General features: G+C 32.9%; 1 protein-coding gene and 1 long non-coding RNA gene across 2 annotated transcripts in view; both read left to right on the top strand.

Annotated features, from left to right (window-relative positions):
* The first annotated feature begins 865 nt into the window (after nt 1–865).
* Nucleotides 866–1,859, top strand: LOC142223915 (uncharacterized). Its single transcript, XR_012718960.1, has 3 exons — nt 866–997; nt 1,066–1,356; nt 1,414–1,859. It is a non-coding gene; the product is annotated as an uncharacterized LOC142223915 (long non-coding RNA).
* Nucleotides 1,860–3,126: 1,267 nt separating this feature from the next.
* The window catches only part of LOC142226142 (uncharacterized), a 96,895-nt gene continuing 86,037 nt past the window's right edge, over nt 3,127–13,984 (top strand). Inside the window, exons 1-2 of the mRNA XM_075296035.1 lie at nt 3,127–3,452; nt 4,117–4,348. The gene's annotated coding sequence lies outside the window, so the exon portion shown is untranslated. The remainder of the gene's footprint in view (nt 3,453–4,116; nt 4,349–13,984) is intronic.

Below are 13,984 nucleotides of genomic sequence, written 5' to 3'. Positions count from 1 at the left end.
ATCTACTACCTAATAAACACTACTACGATTTTCTTATGCCTATTTTTTGCAACCTTGTTGGTTTTATGGACTAATCTCACTTGAAGATTTATCGCACACACATAAAAAAACAAATCTTACCGATGCGCTTTACAGACTATCAGTTATTCCCGACGACAGTGCTCGTGTCGAACATATCCCATATATTGTGCGCATTATAAGTTAAGTCCGAAGGAATAATCGATACTGCTGCATGCTTATGGGATTGATAACACATTAACCGATTATTGAGTCATCGCCGACAAGTCGTATCGATGCGACACACTGTAAGATTCTTTACAAACACCGACATTCCGTCCGGAATAACTGATAATCTGTAAAGCGCAGGTAAGTACTATGTTCGCTTTTCGCGTTGAAATTTTCGCGGTTACTTTATTAAAACAGTTCAATATAAATCAGATAAATTAACTCAATTTATGCACAGTTTCTTGTTCCTCTAGATTTCGGCAAGCCTTTACAGGAATAAGTTTGTTTTAATTTATAATATTGATCATTTAAGAAAAAGTAATCGCGAAAATAAAGTGGTTTTCAACTCGAAAAAGGAACATAGTACACACCTTTAAAGGTGAGTATTAAGTTCGTGTTTAGCCGCTAAAATCGCTAAAGTGAAAACTAAATCAGTAAGAAAAATCCATGAAATTATACAAATTTGTTGCAAATTTTATTATAACTTGATGGGGAAAAGCCCAAAGCAAATTTTCACAACCCTGCCAGCATTTCAAAGTTCCATTTCATCCTCATCGCTACCACAGACTCGTATGTGACACTGCGACAATCGCCAACTGTTATAGTATTTTGCCATCACTATTCGCATGAAAGTATTTTGCCATCACTATTGTTACAAGAGCCATTTTATATTTTGTGAAACGCCAAGCACAACTAGCTTCTTATAATTTATTTAAATAAAAACGATAATGAAGTGCCGAAAACATAGTTATTTCGCTTAAAATTGTGAAAGGTATATTGGTGAACAATTTTTGACTTTCCAAATGGAATAAAGTGATAGTTTTTCAAATATTTTTCCAGACAGGCTGCCTCCATTGGGAATAAAAGCACTGGCTGATAGACGCTACAACATCCCTGCCAGCATTTCAAAGTTCCATTTCAACCTCATCGTTACCACAGACTCGTAAATGTCACTTCAACCATCATGAAAAGGTACATCAAAAAGTACATGCAAGTAATTTGCCATCCCTACTGTTAAAAAAGCCATTTTTTTTGTGAAACGCCAAGCGCAACCAGCTTGTTATATTTTAATTAAATAAAAACGAAAATAAAGTTCTGAAAACATAGATTATACGCTTAAAATTGTGAAAGGTATATTGGTGAACAATTTGGTGATTTTCCAAATGGAATAAAGTGATTGTTTTTCAGATATTTTACAGACACGCTGCCTCCATGGAATAAAAACACTTGTTGATAGACGCAGCAACAGGTAACTCGCTACTTGTAACTCAACATCATCATTAATGCCAAAAAATTATGTTAAATGTAATGTGATAGTGGTATAAATGTTATATTTTGAAGAATTTGTAAATGTTTAATCAAATTAATAAATATCTAAACAAACGTGTTTTACTCGACCACAATGATTCTTTTACAACTATCTTAAAATGCACTTTTTCTGATTGTTTGGAGGGTCCCTTATTGGCGTCGTTCTAAATTGATCTATAAAGGCACCTAATAATTGCACTCATGCGAAACATTTTTGTAGTAACTTGGCGTGGTACAACTTCTCAATAGTGACGGCGCTTTTCCGACGAGTTTTTGATGTCGTATATGATTGTTTTCGACGTAGTGGGGATTCTCAAAAGAGTCCCCAAATTCAAAAAATGTTGGCAGGGATGTAACTTGCAACTTGAAACTCAACTTCAATCCTTTATTAGTGCATAAAAATATGTTAAATGTGATGTGATAGTCGTATAAATGTTATATTTATGAGAATTTATAAAAGTTTAATAAAATTAATAATCATCTAAACAATCGTGTTTTACTTGACCACAATGATTCTTTTACGACTATCTTAAAATGCACTTTGTCTGATTGTTTGAAGGGGCTCTTATTGGCGTCCTTCTAAATGTATCCAGAAGGGCTCCTAATAATTGCACTCATGCGATACTTTTTTGTAGTAACTTGGCGTGGTACAACTTCTCAATAGTGACGGCGCTTTTCCGAGGAGTTTTGGATATCGTATACGACTGTTTTCGACGTAGTGGGGATTCTCAAAAGCGCCCTCAAATTCAAAAAATGTTGGCAGGGAAAGTTTGTATTCCTTAAAATGGATTATTAAAGAAAAGTAATCGTGAAAAAATGACGTTTTTAGCGGCTAAAGGTGGGTATTAAGTTCGAGTTTAGCCGCTAAAATCGTCATTTTTTCACGATTACTTTTCTTTAATAATCCATTTTAAGGAATACAAACTTTGTGAAAATTTGCTTTGGGATATTCCACATCAAGTTGTTATGAAATCTGCAACAAATATGTATAATTGTATGGCTTTTTTTACTGATTTAGTTTTCACTTTAGTGAAATTTAGCGGCTAAACTCGAACTTAATACTCACCTTTAACTCGAACTTAATACCCACCTTAAAGGTAGAATGCCACCATCAGGAATAAACACTGATTTCACAATATTAATGTAAAATAATTTCTAGAACACAGTAATAAATAAAAATTATAAGAATATAGCAGAATTGCAACTTATATATCAAAATAATTCCTTTTTAAGGCATTATGTTCAATGTGTTTTTATTTGTATAATGTGTTTTTATTTGGAATAATTTATATGTTTTTATTCAAATTAATAAACATCTAAACAATCGTATTTTACTTGACCGCAATGATTATTTTACAATTATCTTAAAATGCACTTTTTCTAATAGTTTGAATTCCACTGTTGATGGTAATGTCTGTTTCTAATTGAGAACGCGATTATCTCAACTTGAGTCCTTTACAAAAATGTTTGAAAAATTTTTGAATTTCAGCATTTTTCAAGCGTTTGTGTTTATTGGTACATGTTGCCATGTGTAAAGTATGACACCGAACGTTGCCAACCACATATATATGTAGGCGACATAAGCGACCATAAAAATCAAGCAGTAGTAGTCAATGGAATCGAATCGGTTGCAAAATTCATAGTTAAAATTCGAATCGAGTTAATTGATGTTGAATTCAAAAAATTAACAACAAAAGTCCATTTGAGTTTGTCGAAAAAATATAAAAACAAAAAAATTGGGACGGGCGTAAGATATTTCATTTTAATTGTCTCCCTCATAAAACCGTGGTCGTTGTTAGTGTCACTACGTTAATTCGTTGTTTATCCCCAAGGGGCCAAGGAGGTGGAATGTCATTTTTTGGATTGTCGAGTGATGGATAAAAAAAACAAAGTGGAAAATGGATTGTGCGATGTTATAAGTAAATGCAAATAAAAGTATATTACAGAGAATAAGAGCAGTCCATTTGGTGTAAATAAATCTCTAGTATTTTCTTCATGCAATCTTTGGGATGATCATTACAGTGTTAGTTCAGATATAGCAAAGAAACGAGAAAAAAAACAACAACAATAAATATTAAACTGCTCCGTCATTCGTCATAGTTTAAATTTTACAAAAAAAAAATCATATCTTTTGCCTACATTGTTGTCGAGTTGTGGTCTGTGTGTGAATTAAAATATCCATACATCGGCATAAAATCGTAATCTTAGAAAATACTGGGGGTCCATTGCCGCCCGAGAAACAAAATAAATATAACATAAAAAATATCCACATCCATACATCAACATATGTAGTTCCGTAGGCAAGATATGGAATTTTACACCCACTTATGGCAGAAAAGGTGGAATGAAATTCTACCAAAAACTTCTCAAAATATTTCTTAGTCCCAGACATGTGTATGAATGGTGGCGAGTGGCGGTCTCTAGCCCACTACACTATATGAAAAAACCAAATATTTCTTTTGGTTAATTATTTTATTCCTACTTTTCTACTTCCCTTAAGTGGTTTTTAATTTTATCGTTCATATGTAATTGTTTTGCTTTTTTTTTTGTATTTCTTGCCATCGATTTCCTATGTGTGTATAGAGTTTTGGTTTCTTTGCCATACCAACAACAGCAATAAACAGAAGAAGCAAAAGAAAAACCAACAACAAAACCTATTATCAGTGAATATGGTTTGACCGTGGTCCAGCTATGACGCGTCACTGTCCTCAATCCAATAGAACTACCGAAGTTAAACAAAAACAAGTCCATAATACAACAACAACAGCAGCAACAACATTTACCAGCCTCGCACTCTCCTTATCTAATACAACAGGTGATTTTTTTAGTTTCAAGTTATTTTTTGTGTTTAACAAAATGCACCCATAACGCATCACATACTACTACCGATCAATTTTTGTTGGCTTTTCAGTTTACATTGATTTTAGCATGTCTACTTGATTGTTACTTTTTATAAGGTAAAATGCACTGAAAAAAATATTGTCTGTTCAGTGAACTTCTCTCTTATCGCTGAGTGCTGCCCGATTCAATGATAAGAGTCCTTTATAGCCGAGTCTGAACGGCGTTCCACATTAAGGTGAAACCACTTAGAGAAGCTGAACATATCTATCAACATATGACCCATGGGGGTTCAGTTTGATAAATAAATAAATGCTTCTTCTATGCTAAGCAACATTAACATTCGTATTATAAGGACATGAAATCTTTTGCCTCACAACAATATTTTTGATTTTACACAGCAAAAATCTGAAATTTTAAATTTATTATGAAAACTACATATCGATGCCCTCATTCCAGAGTACGCTATGTGGACGTTTTTTGGTGGAGTTCATTGGTTTTTATTCTGATTGATGTGAATTGCATCCTGTCAAAAGTTCGAGTTTATTGAACACTTCTATCAAAAGTTATGGTTAATATTGTACGTAGCCTGTGATTAAAGTTTTAAAAATTTCCAATCCAAAAAGCTTTGTTCGTTCTAAAGTGGTCTAAGTCATTTTTATGTTCTATTCTATTTTTGTTCTATTATCACTATTTTGAATTCGTGCATACTAAAAAAATCCTCAAACATGATTTTAAAACCGAAAAAGTGAATGTATATCTTATACGGTTTTTGAGAAATTCAAAAAAAAAAAACAAGTAAGGAAAGTCTAAAGTCGGGCGGGGCCGACTATATTATACCCTGCACCACTTTGTAAATCTAAATTTTCGATACCATATCACATCCGTCAAATGTATTGGGGGCTATATATATAAAGGTTTGTCCCAAATACATACATTTAAATATCACTCGATCTGGACAGAATTTGATAGAATTCTACAAAATGTATAGACTCCAAATTTAAGTCGGCTAATGCACTAGGGTGGAACACAATATTAGTAAAATAATATGGGAAACATTTAAATCTGAAGCAATTTTAAGGAAACTTCGCAAAAGTTTATTTATGATTTATCGCTCAATATATATGTATTAGAAGTTTAGGAAAATTAGAGTCATTTTTACAACTTTTGGACTAAGCAGTGGCGATTTTACAAGGAAAATGTTGGTATTTTGACCATTCTTGTCGAAATCGGAAAAACATATATATGGGAGCTATATCTAAATCTGAACCGATTTCAACCAAATTTGGCACGCATAGCTACAATGCTAATTCTACTCCCTGTGCAAAATTTCAACTAAATCGGAGTAAAAAATTGGCCTCTGAGGTCATATGAGTGTAAATCGGACGAAAGCTATATATGGGAGCTATATCTAAATCTGAACCGATTTCAACTAAATTTGGCACGCATAGCTACTATGTTAAATCTACTCCCTATGCAAAATTTCAACTAAATCGGAGTTAAAAATTGGCCTCTGTGGTCATATGAGTGCAAATCGGGCGAAAGCTATATATGGGAGTTATATCTAAATCTGAACCGATTTCACCCAAATTTGGCACGCATAACTACAATGCTAATTCTACTCCCTGTGCAAAATGTCAACTAAATCGGAGCAAAAAATTGGCCTCTGTGGTCATATGAGTGTAAATCTGGCGAAAGATATATATGGGAGCTATATCTAAAGCTGAACCGATTTGGCTGATATTTTGCAAGTTTTTCGAGACTCATAAAATATTCGGATGTACGGAATTTGAGGAAGATCGGTTGATATACACGCCAATTATGACCAGATCGGTGAAAAATATATATGGCAGCTATATCTAAATCTGAACCGATTTTTTCAAAAATCAATAGGGATCGTCTTTGAGCCGAAACAGGACTCTATACCAAATTTTAGGACAATCGGCTCTAAAATTCACTTTTTAGACTTAGCGTACTATGAAATGAAGACATCGATATTAGGTTCATGTCTAGAATTTCATTTTAGAATGTACAAAAAAATTATGACTTAGGAAGACCTTCCAAATTTGGTTGCTGGTATATTTTATCAAATTGTCCTTGGGTTTGGGACCTATTTTATTTATACTGATTTGGATTGGATAAATCCGGTGTATCATAAACTGGTATAATATAAGATGGATGGGATTGACGGTCCCATCGGCCACTTTCCCGCCCCTTCCGACCGTGAGGGGCTCGTCCCCATAACGTAGGGACAGCGTACACAACATGATCCGGACCATGACGGGGTGGAGGCAGAGAGATTTAACCAGCTATTGAATTTTATCATATCTAGGTAGACGTACTCAGACTCTGACATTCAGGGATTCTTATTCGAGGAGTTTTAATGTTCCATCAGGCGAGTCCCAGAGCAGCAATTCTTTTTTGTTTATTTATAATGATTAATCGATATTTATTGCTAGAATTTATTGTATTCTGATGATATTAGTTTTAGTGATCATATTAAAACTAAACTAAACTCACAAGACCTTGGAGGAGGGAGTGTTCGGACCCATATGCTACCAATAGGCTGTTAATAACAATTCATTTTTTAGTCGATTTCGCTAGTCTTTCTTTTTGTATTGTAATATGTATGGCTAAAAAGACAACTCCATCAATAAAGAAGCTACGTTGGTCTAAAATTCCATTTCGATCGAAAGAATTACTTTTTAAAAAGTCAATTATCTTCATGGATTTCTTAAATTTAACTTTTATAACATTTGATTTTGCCATTAATTTTTTATTTTTATTATTAATTTTATTTATAATTTTTATTATATAAAATTAAATTTTGTTTTAATTAGTTAAATATTATTGTCTTTATTATTTTATTATTTTTATTTTTTTATTTATAATATTTATACCCATAATAAAATATGAATATAAATAATGACAGAAGGTAGGGTATCAACTACAAAGGTATCATTGTTTACCATCATATTGTTACCTAGCAATCAACAGAACTCACATACTGTAATAATAAGATTATTAGAATCTTGTTGTATGTGAAACTCTAAAAGTCAATAAATAAATAAATAATGTCTTGAAAAAATCCACTCACCCAATAATTGCCCAACTTCAATTCATTTTCAATTTCTATTTATGAAGACAATACAATAAGCCAAATGAGGACAATAATAGTGTAGTGCCACCAAAATAAATCTTAAATCAGTAGGGAATGAAGAACCTATTAAGTTTGCAATTTCATTCACACTATTATCAATATTTTCAAAATTTCCTATCATCCATCTGACATTAACTTTTAAAATGATTAAGTTGATATAACCACTAATAAGTGAACCCAAGTTATCGTTAGTTGGCATGGAGTAAATACATGTATTTTTTAGTAGGGCATCACAAGTATTAATAACTAAGATATTATATAAGAAAATGTAAGTCAATGCAACAATTCATATGTACTTTAAGTGAGAGTTATTATTTAAAAAATTTAGTCCGTCACACTCATTCTCACGTATGAGTTATGAAAAATTTTGTCACGCTTAAACCTTAAATATCGACTCCAAAGTTTGGTTGTAAAAACGACTAGAAAAAATTTGATTTTGTTTAATAAGAATATAGTCAATAAAAGTCGAAGCTTAACCGCAACCATTTAGAATTTGATCAACTTTAGTTCACAGACACCCATGCTCAAATTAAAAATGTCTAATAGTCACGTGCAGAATATGGTCATTCACTTAACATAACCATAAAAAAGTACGTGTGCTTCCATTGTATAATGCGGACTAAAATCGTTCTAATACCTATTACCGCTGATGCAAATCCCACTTGTTTAAGAAATACGTATTAGTAATTTTTCATTGTTATAGTAAAGTTCATAATTCTTAAAACGCAGTGCGAACTAAAAACGTTGGAGATTCTGTTAAAAGTGGTGATTATATGATTTGTCGGCTCCTCACCATACATGCCTTCGTTACACCGTACAAATTTCTCTATTTGTATATGCCATTTTTCCGTTTGATCGCATTAACTGACCTTAATAATTGCACGAGCATGTCAAAATTGTAAGTATGGATGTGAGTACATACTTTTTTAAATTTTTGTCTTTTTCTTTCATAATCGTTTTGAATTGGTTTGGTTGACTTTTCACTTTCAGTTTGACATTCATTGATTAATTCATTGATTTTTTAACTTGCCACTTGGTGGTTTTGTCATTTGTTCGTTGCTCTCTATGTAATGTCCGGTCTAATTTTTGTCTGCTTTTGTTTTTTGTTGTTTTGGTCGCCAAAGCAACGTAAACTACAAAAGCAAAACCATCGACCGGTACGGCTCACATCGGTAGTGGCAACCTAAACGATAATTTTAATCCAAATTGGGTCATTGTTTCCCTATTATTTTTATAGACTGACTATAGATAGATTAGTTTAAAAGACTACGAGATATATCTATGTATTTGATTTATATAGTCTTCAATCGATAATTAAGTACTTGGTCTCAGTGTTTAACGCTTGACTACGTATGTAAAAATTAATTTTATGGTCCAATACAGATTTCTGGAACTCTTCATAATCAAGTATCAATCTTTTTTGGGGATTGATTACTCGTTAATAGTTTAATAGTTAGAGCCCCAAATACAACTTCGATGTATCCCCATTTAATGCTTGGGCCGTTTTTGCTGATTATTTCTATATTCTCCGTATTACAATAGAAATCATGAAATCATTTAAAACGTAACGTCGTGTACACAGACTCCTGCGAATAAGAAAAGCGTACAAATAAGTTAAAATCGCCCTATCTTTTTCCAATTTTGGTTTTAAGGCTGAAATAGAATAGAATACGTTATGTGTGCCTAGCCAGAAGAATATTGCAGAGAAATGCTAATGGGAATGCGTTACCAGGACCAGGAACTAACATACAACTCGTTCAGCCTATCTGACGATGGTTTAGTTTTTATTAAAGACTGGGATTAAACCATGACCTTCTCCTCACATGACAACAATTGTAACATTCTGCAAATAAGAAGACGTATTCCTTAGGGATTGGTACTAATAGTTTTATCTAATTGTTTTTCTAATTGTAACATCGGGATAATTCGAGATGTCGATATCTGGCATTAGTAGATGAAACATTACTTGCGACAGCAAGGTCTATTCACGTGAGTCATTTATTTCATTTCATTTATTATCGTCCAAATTGATACAAAAGTCAATAAATAGACCTAAATCCTGCATCACACAAAATTGTAATAAAATATAAACTTCAAAAATGGTATATAAAAAACTAGATGCAAATCTTAAAGACAATGGTGTAATAAACAGTAATAATTAACAATAAAATATATTTATAAATAGTAAGTATACTAAATGTTAAATACATATTAAGATATGGTAGGAGATATATAAGCGTTGAAAAATGGCTCCCCAGCCAAAGGACTTGTAAATGTGAACTTAGAGTTATGGAACATCCGTCGATAATGCTGATAACAATGATTATATTCGTGTTAAAGAAAACTCCAAGAACCTAGTTCTAAAAACATTAATAGTAAAGATGAAACTGCCAAGGTTTAAAGGTAGTCTATTCCATATACGAGCAACGCGGACAATGAAGAAACGTTCACATATAGAATGCAAGATACGAGGCAACATAATCTGTGGATTGCGAGTCGATCTGGAGAAGAACACCTTGTCAAGAAAAAGCAAACTAGATCCACATTGCTTTTTCTTTATCGAAGTGTTTGCATCAGGCCTATATTTTTCGAATGTTGACCAAAAATTTTTTTCTCTTCTCATTTTTAGCATTAACCCTGGACAGTCATCCTTATTTTTTGTACATTAACGTCACGCTATAATTTTCATCGTGAGCGAAAAAGTGAACCAAACTTGAATTCATTTTCTTATTCAATTTGGTTTTAATTAGTATAAAACAAAAATTCATAAAACAGTCTAATTAGTATAACTTAAATTTACCATTTCCCAATAGACTAAAATGCATTTTAAATCGAAAATGAAATTACGTGTCGTCATTTTGACGAATGATGACTGTCTAGGGTTAATATCTATAGCCTCTACAGTGAAAAAGGCATATTATGGAAAATTATGCCATTTTCATGAAGCTCCGTTTGTGCTATATGAAACGGCCGTAAATATAAAAATTATTAACGACAGTCAACGAAAAATAAGAAATTTTAATTAAAATATATATAGTTTAAATTACATTTACTCACATTGTATAGTTTTTTTTTTGTGATGAAGTTTTCTAGGACTATTTATTGACTTTTTATGACTTAGTACGTTAATATATAAAATGGAATTTGCGTTCTTCTATTAAAGACGTGTGTCTTTGAAGTTTAGTAAATTTTCCTTAATATAAAGAAAATATTTAAATTCACTGAGATGTCCACAATCGATGGAACGACATTGCCATTTTATATGACACCCAATTTGTGAAGATGTTGAAAAAATGAGTTAAAGAGGAAAATCTAGTACAACTGCAGCTGGCATAACTTCACACACATAAAATGAAATTATATACCCAAGAACATTATATAATGGCAAAAAATAAACTAAATGCAATTCCATTTTTTTTTTAGATTTCCCCAAAACGTATTAAATAGTATAGGAGTTCATTACATTTTCCATTGTAATGAACTCCAATCCTATTTAATTACCATTTACGAAAATACACCTTCCATAAAAAAAGAAAACAAACCAAAAGTAAGGAAAAATCATTGGCGCCAAACAACGATCATATTTACCATGCCTTACTTCATTCTCATTCAGCATTCGTTTACATTGAATTTATTTGTACGGTCATTGACTTTTATAACCAAGTTTAATTAATAAAAATGATCAAATTTAACTGAACCAACCAAAATAAACGATTGCAATAAAAATTATATTTAGCATCAGTTTAACGATGGACTTTTTTCTGTGTTGGCTCAAAACATGTATTTAGTTATGCGCATATGCACATATCTTCAGTTATTTCGCGACAAATCCTCAATCCAAATCTCCAAAGTAATTGTCGTTTCTTTGAAGTAAAGGGTGATTCTTTTGAGGTTAGGATTTTCATGCATTAGTATTTGACAGATCACGTGGGATTTCAGACATGGTGTCAAAGAGAAAGATGCTCAGTATGCTTTGACATTTCATCATGAATAGACTTACGATCTGCCACAACGTCGAATTTTCAGTGAATGGGCCCTAGAAAAGTTGGCAGAAAATCCGCTTTTTTATCGACAAATTTTGTTCAGCGATGAGGCTCATTTCTGGTTGAATGGCTACGTAAATAAGCAAAATTGCCGCATTTGGAGTGAAGAGCAACCAGAAGCCGTTCAAGAACTGCCCATGCATCCCGAAAAATGCACTGTTTGGTGTGGTTTGTACGCTGGTGGAATCATTGGACCGTATTTTTTCAAAGATGCTGTTGGACGCAACGTTACGGTGAATGGCGATCGCTATCGTTCGATGCTAACAAACTTTTTGTTGCCAAAAATGGAAGAACTGAACTTGGTTGACATGTGGTTTCAACAAGATGGCGCTACATGCCACACAGCTCGCGATTCTATGGCCATTTTGAGGGAAAACTTCGGAGAACAATTCATCTCAAGAAATGGACCGGTAAGTTGGCCACCAAGATCATGCGATTTGACGCCTTTAGACTATTTTTTGTGGGGCTACGTCAAGTCTAAAGTCTACAGAAATAAGCCAGCAACTATTCCAGCTTTGGAAGACAACATTTCCGAAGAAATTCGGGCTATTCCGGCCGAAATGCTCGAAAAAGTTGCCCAAAATTGGACTTTCCGAATGGACCACCTAAGACGCAGCCGCGGTCAACATTTAAATGAAATTATCTTCAAAAAGTAAATGTCATGGACCAATCTAACGTTTCAAATAAAGAACCGATGAGATTTTGCAAATTTTATGCGTTTTTTTTTAAAAAAAAGTTATCAAGCTCTTAACAAATCACCCTTTACCTGTAATTTGGTATAATCAGCCTTGGTAAATCCACAATGCGCACAGATCGCAAATCGGTGGCGTTGGATGATGTTTTAGTTGTTGTGTTCTTGGTTCACGTAAAATCAAGTACCCCTAAATTGTTGATGAGAATACTTCGGAACGTCGTAGTATTCTAAATAAGGCCCATTAGATTCGCTGTTATCTCTACTGGCTTGAAATATTAAAATAATTTTATTGGTACCATAACAAAATGTCATTATTATGCCAGGCACTTAACCAACCATGAGTTTAATCATCTACCGATAGTGACATATGCACATGCGTCTCGAAAAGGGTTTTCAAAATAAACCTGCACTGAATGACATTGCATGGTTGAAGTGCGGTAACGTAATCGATTATGTTATTTAGTTATAATATTCGATGGATATAATAAATCAAATCAACGATTCCTGCTTAGTTAGCTCTTCATGTGGAGGCCGTCGTCATCATCATCATCATCATCGACGTTCTCGCTTATGTTTTTCGATTTTTTTTGCTGCTACGAATCACATCCGAGCTTATTATTGTACTACAATAAATAAAAATGAAAGTGCCATTCGTAATTATAGACGTGTATTGATTTTTTTATAATTCAGTGGGTGGTGCTTAATACAAAACCAATTGTGGTCGATTACTTGTTATGAACGAGATTACCCGAATTTATGATTAATTTATGATTGCCGAATAAAATTTCTTATCATCTTCATTGAAAATGAATCTGTTTGACAATTTCCACAATGAATTTGTGTCCGATAAGATTGAATGGTGTCGACGCCAACAACGTTGATGGCAAATAATCTTTTTATCGCTCTAATTGGCAATAATCATATTTGCTACCATTAAGAGATTAAACAGAATAAATTTATTGATTAATCACATACGATGGGAATAAATCAAGGACCAAAATCCGTAACATATCTTTTATAGTTCCCATATCCAACCTCTAACACCTAACCTGACCAAAAGGGTGTGAAGATAAATCAGAGAGTTAAATTCTTGGTTTGTGTCTCGGCTAAGCAAAATTCAAATCAGTTTAACATGGTACTTCTTTCAGTAGAACAGACGAAAAAAATTAAAATTTAACATACGTAAGCTTCTGAATGAAAACGAAATATGTAAATCTGAGAGATCACTGGGACAATGTCGATGTTTCTAAAAATTAAATTAGGAGTATGTCTTCTAGAGGCCAAATTGAATTTTCTCATATATATTTATGGTTATAGCATCAGATTCTTAATAAAAACTCAAAATACGGAAACAATATACCGATTAATGTGTCTAAATAGAACCACATTATTCAATAAATAAAATCGGTGGATATATTAAAAAAAATCGGGGGATAAGTCTACATATAATATATGAACCAATGTGGACCTTGTGTTAGGTTAGTTTAGGTAAAAGTGGCAGCCCAATTTATTTTCAGGCTCGCTTAAACTATTCAGTCCATTGTGATACCACATTAACTAAAAGTACCTATTATATGTATATACTTCTAATTGTAAACGCTGAACCTTCTCGAATTTTTTCTTTTGTTGAATCAACCAGATTGTTCCAAAAACATTAGCAGACTACTTAAGTTAACATTTTCCAGGTCCGCAAGAAATCTAAACCTGACCCAAGTG

Source organism: Haematobia irritans, chromosome 2 (assembly GCF_050003625.1).
Source record: "Haematobia irritans isolate KBUSLIRL chromosome 2, ASM5000362v1, whole genome shotgun sequence".
Taxonomy (NCBI): Eukaryota; Metazoa; Arthropoda; class Insecta; order Diptera; family Muscidae; genus Haematobia; species Haematobia irritans.
The sequence above is the reverse complement of the archived record's forward strand: the minus strand, read 5'-3'. Positions and strand labels throughout refer to the sequence as shown.